Below are 13,870 nucleotides of genomic sequence, written 5' to 3' on the forward strand. Positions count from 1 at the left end.
ATAATTTGTACTTCAACCCAAATTGAACAAATATCTACAATATATGCAAACAGCAAAGTTTACTTGCACTTTTGGCGTTCTGGCATCAAGTTTAAGTTTTTTGTCTTTGATAAGTTTGGAATTTCACATATTAACAATATCTGTTGAATGATATTTCCGATTTATTTTTATAAAAATTTAAAATTGTTTAGCTATTTATAGTTGTGGTTATTTTTAAGAATCGTTTTGAGGTTTTATGCCACTGTATGGCACTTGATTAAATATTTTGTGTCTTTTCTGGAGAAAATTGCACAAACACACACACACACACACACATGCACACCGTGGCACATGTTGCAAGTGCGCGTACTTAGAGCAAAAAGTGAGGAGGCCGAACAAAAATTATAATCAATGCTATCAGTGAGCAAGTGCAGGTTGCCGCTGTCTAGATGCTGCCACTATTGGCAATGTTGCTGCTGCTGTAGAAGAGGACAACATTGTCGTTGCTGCCTGCCGCACGTACATGTAATTTTTTTAATTGCATACAACAATTTAGAAATTTGTGCTGCAGCCAGGCAATTTGGTGCCAGGCATGAAAAACTAACCAGATCAAGAGCAGCCACTGTCTGCAGCAAGTTGACAATTAAATTTCATGGCTGCCAAAACAACTCCTACAAGCCGCACTGATTGCTGTTGCATAAACCGTTTGGCCAACTGTTGAGCAACTGTTGCCGGCCGGTAAGCTTATACTTTCACTGCTGTTGCTGCTGTCAAAAGCGACTAGAGACTGACGCCTGGCGCCAGCAGCTAACACATGGCATTCAAGGATGCAATATCCTGTCCTTGTAACTCAATACCAACAGCATGTGAGGCAACAATAACAACAACAGCAGCAGCAGCAGCAGCAGCAGCAGCAGCAACAATACAAACACGGCTAAAAACTGTTGATGCTGCTTCTCTTAATCAGGTGTTGCGACTGATCCGCAACGACAATTACACACAAGCTGCTGATGTCGCAGTTGTTGCCGCTTGTAGCAATTATGCCATGAACTTGTTCTGACTGCGCAACTGCAACACGCTCTGAAATGACAATTTCATTTCAAGTTACAACTGCCCAGCGTCTGCGCGGTTGTTCAACTCCAGCTTCAGCTTCAGCTGCAGCTTCAGCTTCAGCTTCAGCTCCAAATGTAACTGCCAGCCCAGCCATAGTTTCATGACTTGTCATTAGCTAATGTGAAGGCGCGTTCCACTGCCCAGTCCCCCACTCGGAGTAATCAGTGAGCCTAGAACCTCAATTACATGCACACCAGTCAAGTTTCGGCCCGAACAATCACTGATCGTTGATCGTTCATGGTTGATTGTTGATCGTGAAACGTGGATAGCAGCTGACTGTTGCTGGCGTTTGCTTGGAAAGTCGTAATTAAGCCATGGAAAGCGAGAGATGTGCCATGGCCGCTGAGTAACTGTGTGCCGGTGTGAATTTATGTTGTTGTCGGCAATCAGGTGTGAAATGTCAATTTAAAGCGTTTCAAAACAAATTTTTAGGCTTTCCAGTTTTGCCCACTTTTGACACGAGTCTTGACTACATTTTTATCTTCTATTTCACATTGGTTTGATTCTTCATTCTTATTTCTTCGCATTCTGTAAAATATCTTTTGTTTATTACGTAATAGCCATGCATTAAATAGCGCCTCCTTAATTATATTAATCCAAGCTCTGGGCTAATAGCCTTGTGAATGTTGTCACAGTTCCTACGCTTGCTTTAACACCTCAATGATTTTGTGTGTCAGACCACAATCAAACAATGACAACTACAATAACAACGCATGCCTCTACACTAAAACCATAAATACGAGTCGATTTCAAGAGAGCAGCAGGGCCGGGGGTAGGGGCCTTCAAGCAGCACAAGCAATTTCGAAAGATGGCACTTTTCACTTTTTGCCGTTTGCTGCTGTCAGCAAGTTGAAATCTTCACTTGGGCAGCGGGCAACTGGAACTGGTGACAACTTAGAAGCTCATCATTGGCTGTCATATCTGGTGTTGTTTACTAATTGCTGCCACTGTAGCTACCCTTCAATATGTATCCAAGAGATTCGTTTTCGTATCATAATTATATGCCGAATGTAATGACTACTTCGATTGTTGGCGGCCTGCATACTGAAAACATGTTATCGATAAATATTGTTATCGATGTCATTTTATTTGCCAGCACAGGCGCATTAGTTACAAACACAAATCAAACTAACAAGCAAAATAAGGCAGGGCAGTCTACACAGGCAGGCACAGCAACAACAACAACAGCAACAGTTATAGCGACTGCATTCATTGTTGGCGGCATGCAGACTTAAAACATGTTATCGATTAATATTGTTATCGATGTCATTTTATTTGCCAGCACTGGCCCATTAGTTACAAACACAAATCAAACTAACAAGCAAAATAAGTCACCAATGGCAGAGAAGACAACACAAACAGGCAGAGCAACAACAACAGCAACAGCAACAACAACAACAACAGCAATAACAACAACAACAACACGCACACGTGCGTCATTCTGCGTTCATTGCTCGTTTGTTTGCCACTCGAGGCGAAAGCAATTTCCTTGGAAAATTGCTGGGCCAGGCCAACGCCATCGTCGCCATCGCCATCGTCATCGTCATCGTCAGCGTCGTCCCAAAGTTGCCTCAAGTTCTACGCAGCAGAAGCGCTTCATCAATTTTTATCGATGAAGACCCATTTGGTTGATAACTCCATTTGTGGCAAATGTTGAGCACGCGCGTTTTGTAGTTGCTGCTGCTGCTGCTGCTGATGTTGTTGTTGCTGTTGTTGTTGATTCTACTACTGCAGTTATTGCTGTTGTGCAGTTGTTGTTGCCGTTAGTAAATTTCGCGCGAAAAACGCCAAAGTTGTTGGCCTTTCATTGTTTTTGTTGTTGTTGGTGCAGTTGCTGCTGCCATTGTAAAAGGCAAACGCACGTGTTGCTATGCACGCTATGAGGATGTTGCTGCCGTAACAGTTGCTGTTGCTGTTGCTGCAGCACTGTCACCGACCAGTTGGCTGGCCCGGCTGCTTTGACCGTTTAGGCCAAACTTGGTAAATTGTTTTGTTGAGCGCTCAACGTTTTTGTCCGCCGAGGCCTTTCTTTTCTTGCTGTTGTTGCTGCTGCTGTTGTTGCAGCTAGTACTGCTTATGGGCCTGCGAGTAAGAGTTGCATACTAATGCGTGTGGCATTGTTTATTTGTTGTATATTTTTTTTTTTTTTTAGCAATTTTAATTACTACTTGCCTGGGCAGGCTGATGCACGTCGAGAAATTAGCATTGATTTGGAACAATTTACATATCAAAGTCGGCAGCAGCAGCAACAACTTCCTGCCATATCAATTGCAACAACAACAACAGCAGCAGCCGACGCTTCATCTTTTGCCGGTTTCCAGCAGATGTTTTGGTTGGGTCAAGCGATCGCCACCAGGTCCAAGTCTCTAACCAACAAGCTGCCATTTACAGAGCGTTGCGCCCACCGGACCGCAGTTGCCTCTGCTGCCACGGCTGCGGAGTCCATTGGCCTCATGCTGTTTACTTGCACCACTTTTTGCTGTTACTGCAACATTACGTGTTGCTGTCGTGCTGCTGTTGCTGTTGCTGTTGATGTTGCTGCTGCATCTGCTGTGCGAGTGCTCATTGCACTGGCCATTTTTTCAGTGGGTATTAAAATTACTTGGCATGTAATTAGTTTGCTTTTTGTACCCTTTGCCAAGATCACGCGCTGCGTGTGGCCCCAAAACGTTTGTCGAGGGCTCTCGTATAATGTGTGGCTGCGACATGTTGCCGTTGTCCATGTTCCTGCTGTTGTTGTCGTTGTCTGCACGCTAGAGGTGTTATTTTTATGGCTTTATAATGTGACTCAGTTTTTGTTGCTGTTGCTGTTGCTGGTGATGCTGTTGCCGCTGGCGCTGTTTATTACTCCGTTACGTGGCATGTCAATCACCTGACCCGCAATGCAGTTGGTGCAAACAAAATGAAACGAAGCCAATGAAACTCGCATTAACTCAGAACGACAAACAGAGACAGGTACGAAGAAATGCAGTGAAAGTGGAAAGCCAGCAATATGCGAAATGAAGAATTGACAACGATCCATAAATGAATCCTTAGATAATTTTAGTCAAAGGTTAAGACTTCTGAGAGAGAAGAACTCAAAACTAAGCTTAAAACTAACGTTTATTAAGATCAAGAACTAACCTTTGACCTGATTAGACCCATATGATATTGTGATTTGTTTGACTAGATTTTGTATATACTTAGTAAATCGGTTGGGATTCGAAATTTTGTACAATGTCTGAAAGTGTATTTAACGTTCGGCGTGTTTTACATAGCTGCTCTTTCCTGTATTAAAAGATCTTATGCACAAACGACAATTGAGTCTGTTTCTTGTTTCCATTTGTGCTACTTCTTGCACAGAGATCGTTTCTCCGCTTGAGTTGAAAATTATTGTGATTACCGGAGACTTTTTGCAGTGAATTGTTGTTATATATATTTTTGTTGTTGTTCCGATGTGCACCTGTCCCACTTGTGGCTCAACATGCAGATTGTCTTTTTACCTTCTCAAATTAAGCTGTTTGTAACTGGTAAATAACGAAGTTTCAGAAGAAAAACATACTCTTTGAGTATAACTTGTCTAAATAGTCACCAATTATATTTTAAATAATTGTTCTGTGAGCAGTCCATTCTTCTGTAGAGTTCAAAGTATTACTAAAGTTAACAAAACCTCATTAGGGCCAGCCTTTAAAGTAGAATGTATGTTCCTCAGCTGGAACACAGGGTAACTGGTAGTCGGGCACTTTTGACTCTTGTTGTGTGTACATAATTGTAGTTGAAGTTATTTGGCATACAAACGATAATGAATCGATGCAGCTGCAATGCGTGACTCTTGACGCGTGTTGATGATATTCTACAACGATTTTTATGGTCAAGTTCGTTGTCTAAGTCTTTCGTTTTATGGACTCGAGACTCTAAAAAGCGTGCCCCCTCAACGTCAATAGGCGCTCGTCTTGACGCACTCGCCGCATCTCTATGTGGGTCATCATTATTATCAGATCTGTTGGCGTCGTCTGTCGCGCCCAAAAACTGTGCCGCTTTCGAGACTTGCCCACCGGCGGAGGCGGGGGCTGAGGCTGCATCTTAAGCACGCAATCAAATTTTGCCTACGAACAACAAGAGGCACTGTGTTTGCACGTGAGCGTCGAACAATGTGCTTAATATTTATTTATTATGATTTCGGCATAATGCGGCGCAGTGTTAAGACAAATGTCTTACATAAAGTGCGCGCACTCGAGTGTTTTAATGGCTATAAAAATAACAATTATTTTGGCCCAACCAGCCCACATCTGGCTGCCATCAAAATGAAAAATGTTAATGAGCAGCTTTATTTAAAACATTATCTTTCGTCTGATAGATATGTCTGTCTGGCTGACCTTCAAAACGCGCAAAGAGATCAAATATATGTGGCTTGCCACATCGAACACGCCCTAAGAGCTGGCCCCAAAATGTGGCCGCCTACCTTACAGTCGCTGCTGCTGCTGCTGCTACTGCTCACGACAGACGTGCAATCCATCAAAGTTGTTGGCCCAAAGGCAACATCTGCAGCAGCAACAACTACAACAAAATACATGCGAGCAATAATATTTGCTCAAAGTGTTAAGGCAACAAAACAGCGCACAGTAGCCGACACTGCCAGCAACACAGTAGCTGCAACAGCAACAACAGCAGCGACAGCAGCAGAAACAACACAAAAAAGAGGAGCAACAACAACAACTACTTAACTGGACAGGATCGGCGGGCAGCGTTTGCTTAGATGGCGGCAGCCAGAGCCATAGACGACAACGTTTTGTTTTAATTTTCTCAACGCCGCCACCTCCACTGCCCTTCCCCACGCCGCCCGCCTTCGCCAACCCCCTACTGCTGCTGTCCAGTTGCTGGGTTTCCTGTTTAGATAGTTTTTGTGATTTTATGTGATACACCTTCATGTTCGGCCAGTGGAGTTGGCTGGCTGGCAGCCACTTTGATGTACGTTCACTTTGAAATGTTGTTGATGAGTACGCGAGATTTTTAAAGATTGCAGCAACAAACGCTGCGACAGCGGCGCTGGCGTTGGTTGAGATGGGAGGCTGCGGTTGTGGCTGTGCCTGCAGTTGGGGCAGAGACTGTGGCTTACATAATAAATTTAAATGCACGCCTGCCTGGACACCTGAATAGACGTCAGTACGCGGACAGTCCCCACCAGCTAGCCTAGCTGTTTGTCGACTAAACGACCGACTGCCTGGCTCTGGCTCAATTGAATGCGGCAATGTGCACAGTGGAAACAAAATCGAAAATATTAAATAAAATACTATTTACGATTTGTCTATTTCAAGGTGCAAACACACATATCCAACCATATATCAATTTCTATATTAATTCCTATAATTATTCCTTTATCTTTCAGTTTTCCATATTATTATTGGTAAGTTCCTAGCATACCTTTACTTCTGTAAAGCGACTACAAAATAAATTCGAGAATATTTCACTTTCGCAAATGCAAGTAATTCGAATAGATCGAGATAATGTTAGAAATAAATGTTCCAAATAGATCTTTCAAAATGTTTGAAATCGATCTAATGAAAGATTTAATTCATTCAAAATCTGGGTATTTTAAACAAGAATATAATTTCTTAGTCCACGTCCACGTCCCTGTAGGATGCTGTAGATGAATCTGAGCAAAACTTGTATATAGCCCTGTTATGTGGCTAGATATACTGTTATTGCTTGGTTAGATAAAATCAGGGCCATTTCTACATTAATATAATTATTTAAATTAATCCCAAGTAAGCTGAATGTTAAGACATTATTATCATTTCCTCAACACTCGTCCACTGTGCTCGACTGTCGTTTGGCGAATTGCGACTAGGTGGTTTGTGTTAAGCTGACACTTGGCTGGCGACTAAGAGGTATTCAATTTAATTGCCAAGAGAGCTATAATAAAGGCAGCAGAACCCGAATTTACGCAGTTCAAACTTCACAATTAAATAAAATTAAGCAAATCAACAGAAGCCCTCACAGGCTGGGACTGGGCCCACAGTGGCCGCGTCGGGGAGTCGGCCTAGTTATGGGGCTGGACTCTGGTGACGCCCAAAAAGACCAAGTCACGGCCGCCAACGGCAATTATAGAGCATAAAACATTGATAATCATAATAATTAAGCATGACTGGCCAGAATGATCAGCACACGGCACACAGCACACAGAAGCGGCAAGGTTGACAACAACAACAACAACAAAAAAGAGGCAACAGTAGCCGCCGATTACAGAGCTTAGAATCGAAGTCAGGACGGGACGGAGACGGAAACTGGCCAACGATGATGCATCGAATTGAGCAGCCCGGTAGTCTTGTCGGTCCGGCATTATAATAACTAAACACCGAGGCTGCACATAAATTGTTAATTAAAACCATTTGATTTTGAGACGTAAACGTGCATATTACAAAAAAAAAATAAAATATCGCTGCGCCCGGCACAATGAATTGTGTATTTGAGGCGGGCATTTAGAAAGTGCTCTCTGTTCCATATTGTGTGTGCGTGTGAAACTCAACTAGAACATGTCCAAGTGTTTTTTTATATTATACTAAATAGTTGCTTACACAATCACGAAGGCGACCGCCTACTAAAAGCTTTGACCATTGATCTATAAATCCATCTTAGGCAGCCAGCCTTTCGAGACAGACGCGGCATTTGCATTTTTCAATAACGCTGCGGGCCACGCACTAAACATAATAATAAACTTTAAATACAAATAAAACGAGAAAGAAGGGCTATCTTCGGCACGCCGAAGATTTAATACGCTTGCAGACGCAACCTTTTCATAATGCTTAAAGTGCTTTGCACGTAACTAAGAAGCAGAGGGGAACAGAGATAATGCCGAATATGGTTAAGATATCTTAAAGACCAAAAAGTTTTCCATACAACTTAATTTTCGACCGATCGTTCCTATGGCAGCTGTATGATATAGAAGTCCGATGTTGTTAGGATTTTGCATATATATGAGGCGCATAGTTAAACAAATAAATGTTAAGTTTGGTAAAGATCTTGATTAACAAAAAACTTTTTTATATAAGAACCTAGTTTTCGACAGATATAACATATAGTGGGTTTGGAGATGTCTTTCTCGACGCGTTACACATTTCACGACAAAATTATTATACCCTCTGCAGGGGAATATAAAAAAAATAAAAATCGAATAGCTGTATCAAATTATTTATGATTTTCTGAATTCGCTTTGTTTATTTTTTGGTGCTTTTGTTGCACAGTTCGGGGGCATTGTTTGGTTTGGCTATTAATGTCAAAACTACTGTTAAATTGTTGTATCTATTGAGCAAAAAAAGGTGTTGGAACCGAAACGCGATGACGAGGGCAAACGGCAACAATTGCCAATTTGCCTTAATTGTGTTGACAACACAAGAAACACAGAATGAACAAAAATCTGTTGTGCAGAACCGGAGCTACAAAAATAATGCAGACAAATATTGCACAAAGCAAATGGCCGACTCTTTTGTAAACAATGAAAATTCACAAAACTTAATTAAATCTACCTTTTAGCAAGTGGGCAGCACTGACAAAATGTTGCTGAAGAATGGAATGGAATGGAGGGCGGCCTCCTCAGGCGAACACACGATTAATAAATAAACTTAATGATTACGGTCGTGCCACAAAGAGCCAGACGCTAGAAAGAACTCTAGAAGATATGTGAGTCAAACATTTAAGAATTAATATGTTTGTGGAAAGTCTTCTCACTTCTTACTCATGCGTTGAACAAAAACCGAAGGAAATTTAATGATTCATCACTCATAAAGGTATCTTTGTTAAATGCTGTTGCAATTGAAAGTCACCGAAGATATATCGGAGCACCCAGCATCTCAGAAATGCTGACTATATTTTATACCTGGCACCCATCGAAAATGACTTTAAAAATTCTTCTATTATATGCAGTAGTTGCTTGCAGCAGGTTGATGCTCCCACATGCCATAGGAAGCCCTCGCTCTGGTAGACGTTGTCCTGAATCCTTCGTAATATTGTAGACGAAAATGATAAGTTTATGTGAAGTATACATCGAAGGTTTCCATTTGATATATGTATATTTTTCGAGTTGTTACTATAACCGACTTATTTACAAGAGCTGTCCCATTTGTTTTTTACCTCTTGGCTCAGCATATTCACTTGGGTTCAATTATTTTTAATTTACTGCGATTTCACTTTACGCCCATTTCAAGCGTGATTTGTTTAGGAAAACGCTCAAGACCTGGTAATAATTTCATTTAATTTTCATAGCTTTTTGCAATAATTTAATTTTTGTAGATTTTCACTTTGTGTTTTAGCTGGCGCTTTTCACGTTTAGTAAACGCTTTTTCTTCTCTCTGCGGCAAGTTTTTTTTTTCGCTGAATTCGTCATTTGTCAACTTTTCTCTTAATAAGCAACACGTTCAGCTGTTGCCAGTGTCCAAGTTGCTTGTGCATTTAAGCAAAACCACAAATAATGTGGAACTGAAAAGAGGGCGGAATGGAAGCACAGAATGGCAGCTATAGAAAAGAGCTAGAGAAAATGAGACGGGGGGAAAAGCGGAGAAGAGACTTGAACTAATTGTTTGGAAAGTCATTTTTTACTGTCCCAAGCAATTGACCAAAATCGTTGGCAACATAATTTTCTTATAACTGGAGCATGAAATTTTTTTTAAACAAAGTCAAATTTTCAGTTCACAAAAGCTAAAAAGGTCCTAAAGAGAAGCCCAGAGATTCTGTTAAATTTTAACATTTCCGCTTAAGATCGAATCGCCATTAGTTATGTATAGATATGTATCGACAATAATTATGTATTGATCGATTGCTGACTAATGATAATTTTAGTCAATTTTCGATTTCCCGATGCAGTTTGTGGAGCTTGTCGCAACGCGGAAAACGTTTGCTAAAAGGCGGAAATAGGCACAAAATTGCAGAAGGAAAAACTTAAAGTCGTCGTCTCATTGTGAGACATCGATTCCTGAATGGGCTCCGATTGAGTGATGCCAACATAAACATTGCCAATTGGCTGCGAATGTTACTTTAATTGCTTGGTAAACAAACTTCTTGATAGATAAACATATCGGGAACTAGAAATTGTTTAGCTTACCCCTTAATTGATTTGCGGCTGACCGATTTAGGTATGATGCGATTTTCAGAGCTGAAAGCATAGCAAAGTTTTGAAAAGGGATTAGATAATTAAATAGTTAATGCTATTATTTATTGATATTTGATTTATATTTGTGTGAATGCGTTGAAAGACCTTACAAATGAGATTTATAAGTTATTTCTTGGCCAGCATACAAACAACGCTCCAAATCGCGAGAACAAAGCGATTTGCATTATACATAGATGATAATGAACTGGGCACCTGTTCAACAAAGCGAAGACAATAGACCCGAGTCTGGCAATGGCACAGTGGGGCATATTGAGTCGACAGCGCATTAAAATGTTAGCGCATGTCATGTTATTCAACAGAGGCCGAGCGAATCGGTGCGGCGGGCAGCCCGTTATGAAATTTGCCTGCCATAAGAAAAGAGCACAAACAGTTTACAGTTATCGGGTCTGTACAGATGAACTGGAACTGAGCGAAACTGTGAACCACAACAAATGCGCTTAAAATGCAAACAAAATGTTTCAGAAAATAAAAAAAAAAAAAACACGAAAACAAAAATATTTTAAACGTGGAGAATAAAATTAAAAAAAAAAAAAATAATAAAAACGGCACGCAAACCGGTTACAGCATAATAATATCGGCTCGAGAAACCAAGAACCGGTTGGATTTAAGCTTTAATATATACCACATATACTTATTTCATATTGGCACACTCGCTGTTAAACAGAACCAGAATCGGAATCCCAATTGGAATCCGTCTAGACGCACACGAGCTTTATCTGGGACATGCAAGGGACTTGGGCCTGGGCCAAACAATTATTTAAATTAGCCAAGCTGGCATATACATGTGTACAAAGTTGATGAACAAATTAATTTCAATTAAACGTTGATTGAAGTTTGTTTGAAAATCATAAGCCGCAGCCAACGAGATAAGATCTAAGCGGCTTCCCGTCTGACAGGCGTGAAGTGAGCCAAATTATTTTTTGGCAGCGCAATGCAAAAAACTGGCAACAGAAAAAAAAAAACAAAAAACCGGCAAAACACTCACAAAACGGCACCAAAAATCGCCGAGTTTATTGCCTGTCAGGCCAAGTGACGGCTGCCCAATCTTGCAGTCGGTGTCGTTTTTTTTTCTCTCCTTTTTTATCAGTTTTTTTTTTTTGTATTTTTTTTTTTTTTGCATGCTAAAGCTTATTGAAAAGTCTTCCGCTTTTCGAAAATGACTCGTAGCGGTTCGGTTCAGGAGTTGCCAGTAGATAAGCAATCGGCAGGTTTTGGGTTGCTGCTAATCACAAGGTGCCTGCCCGCCTGTCCATTGATTTATTGGCAAATTTCAAGTTAACACTTTTTTCCTAAATTGAGTTATTTATTTCGCTGCCTGCTTGCTGCCGGCTGCTGGCTGCCAGTTGCCGTTGTTGCACTTTTGCTATAATTTCAGCACATGAGGTCGTCACGTAGTTGGCCAGGAGGCGCTGTTAGGAGCCGGGGACGCGCGGCGACAGGTTGGCCGAAAGAGTCTTGGACTTGGCTTGGCTTTGCGTCGTTGCATTTAGATTTATATTCATAGATTTTGGCAGTTGTGTTAATGAAGTTTCTGATTTATGTGCTAACATTGGCTTAGAAAGTGCACAAATCTCTGAGTAATTCTTTTTTAATTTCATTTGAATTCTACAAAATCGATTGGCGAAGTTTGCAACTTGATAGCAGTTTAAAAAATCATTTAAGACGCGTGTCACACATTCGCGTAGGAAACGCGTTCTGTTAATTTACAGAGCGGTGGCAACATTGCAGCACTTTGTCAATTGACTGTTACTTAACAGCAGTTATTTAACATTAAGGAGGCAGAAAACATCGATTGCTTTGAATTTTTGTTTTTTAATTCAATGGAAATGCAATTGATTTGTAAATATTTATATAAAATAAATAATTATAATAATATGAATGCACCTCAACTAGTGCAGCAAAGCTAATGTATTTGAAAACTTCCCTAAAGCCTTTGTATTATATAACTTTACAGCACGAAAAACGAAAAACTGTTTTACTTATTACCCGGAAAACTGAAGGTTAACTTCACATAACTTTGTGGCCGTGTGAGCAGGCGTTTGTGTGCAGAGCTTGACTTAGCTTCAGTTGTCTTTTCCTTAACGCTTTTCCCATTTTCCATAGCAAAACCGTTAACCGTAAACCAAACAAACGGCGTCATTGCCAAGTGCGAAAATTAGCGCAAAAAATGTAAAAAACTACAACAAAAACTTAAATAAAATGAAACGAACATTAAAAGAAAACAAAAAAAAGAGCAGCTGTAAAATATTCACACAGAGAAAGATGCCGCCGCATAACAGAAAAATCGACTGACTTAATAATGTGTATATAATGTTTTAATTAATGTTTTCTATCGATAAGCAGGGACAGATATACATACATAGAGCTCTCGGTCTCTACAGTGAAAGTTATACACACTTCAGAAAGCGAAATACTCGTAATACGCACGAATTAAATCAATGTTAATTTGAGTCTTAAGTGAATAAGCTGCCAACTTGTTGTGCGTGTTGTATCAACACTCGAATCATCTACTGTGCGGGGGCACTGATAAGTGTGTAAATTTATCTATGTAGGTGCCCAGATAAGTGGATGACTGGATGCGCAGGTGAAACTTTGCGGAATCTGTCGATGAAAGTGCGAATAAATTTGGCGGCTGTTAGAAGTCGTGGGAAGTTTGAGTCGGGATTGCCCTTGGATCAGTAATGATTAAATGGAACATGAATGAAAAGTCACAACTAGTTGGACAACTTTTTGTCGAAATATGTTATGAAAACAATTGATTAAACCCTAAAAACATATGAATTTGATTCGCGCTGTGCTGCCTTGGCTTTGTCTTCAAACCTAGATATATAATATCAAGTCTCAATTTTAATTTATGCCCACTTCAAGATTAGTTCCTTGTCTACCATGGTCAGCCACATATTTGAGTTTTTTTTTTTTTTAAACTAATTCATACCAATAAAAAAAAATAATAGAATAATACGTTTACTTTTAACATTCAGTCGTACGCCAATCAGCTGTGAAATCCTTTTTAATCTTTTGCATATTCTTTTAGGATGTACGCAAATTGGCCACAGAAATAAGATTTCGTTTCGGTTTGGATTGATCTTTTTAAGTTATTCCAGCCATAAAAAATGATGGCAAAAAAAATGCAAAATAATTCAGCTTATCACATTATAAATTTGCAATTTTAATAGCTCTGTTAGCTAAGGCTGGTCAAACTCTTCCAAAAAGATCTTACATAACTTCAGAGCATGGTGAAAATTTCTATTTACGAGTCTCGAGTCGGTTAATGAGAGAGGTCTTTATGGACCACTAAACCTGCACTTGGCAGTTGGTTTTTTTTATTTTTTTATGATAGTTGTGGGTTTCGCTTTTCCCGAACTACAAATTTTAGCGTTTCATACTTTCGCTTTCATAAGAGGCGCATACAAACGGTCTACAGGTTTTTCGTGGTATCTCAAAGATTTGCAATCAAAATTTCTAATAGACGGTTACAACATTTTTTTTTTTTTTTGGCACTCTGTATACAAAGTAAAAAGAGTATATAGGATGCGACGGGCTGGGCAAAAATATCGTGAAAATTTTAATTTTTCACATGTGTAGAGCACTTGAGGTGAATAGGTTTGATTAATGACAGATTGCTTTGATCCATAT

At 40.1% G+C, this 13,870-nt stretch overlaps 1 protein-coding gene across 3 annotated transcripts in view; it reads right to left on the reverse strand.

Annotated features, from left to right (window-relative positions):
- The window catches only part of a (arc), a 46,643-nt gene that overhangs the window by 16,022 nt on the left and 16,751 nt on the right, over window positions 1–13,870 (reverse strand). For 2 of the 3 annotated variants that reach the window (XM_002049878.4, XM_032437054.2), the window contains one exon: window positions 10,166–10,216. The exons of the other annotated variant lie outside the window; for it this stretch is intronic. The gene's annotated coding sequence lies outside the window, so the exon portion shown is untranslated. The remainder of the gene's footprint in view (window positions 1–10,165; window positions 10,217–13,870) is intronic. 3 annotated transcript variants of the gene reach the window in all.

Source organism: Drosophila virilis, chromosome 5 (genome assembly GCF_030788295.1).
Source record: "Drosophila virilis strain 15010-1051.87 chromosome 5, Dvir_AGI_RSII-ME, whole genome shotgun sequence".
NCBI lineage: Eukaryota > Metazoa > Arthropoda > Insecta > Diptera > Drosophilidae > Drosophila > Drosophila virilis.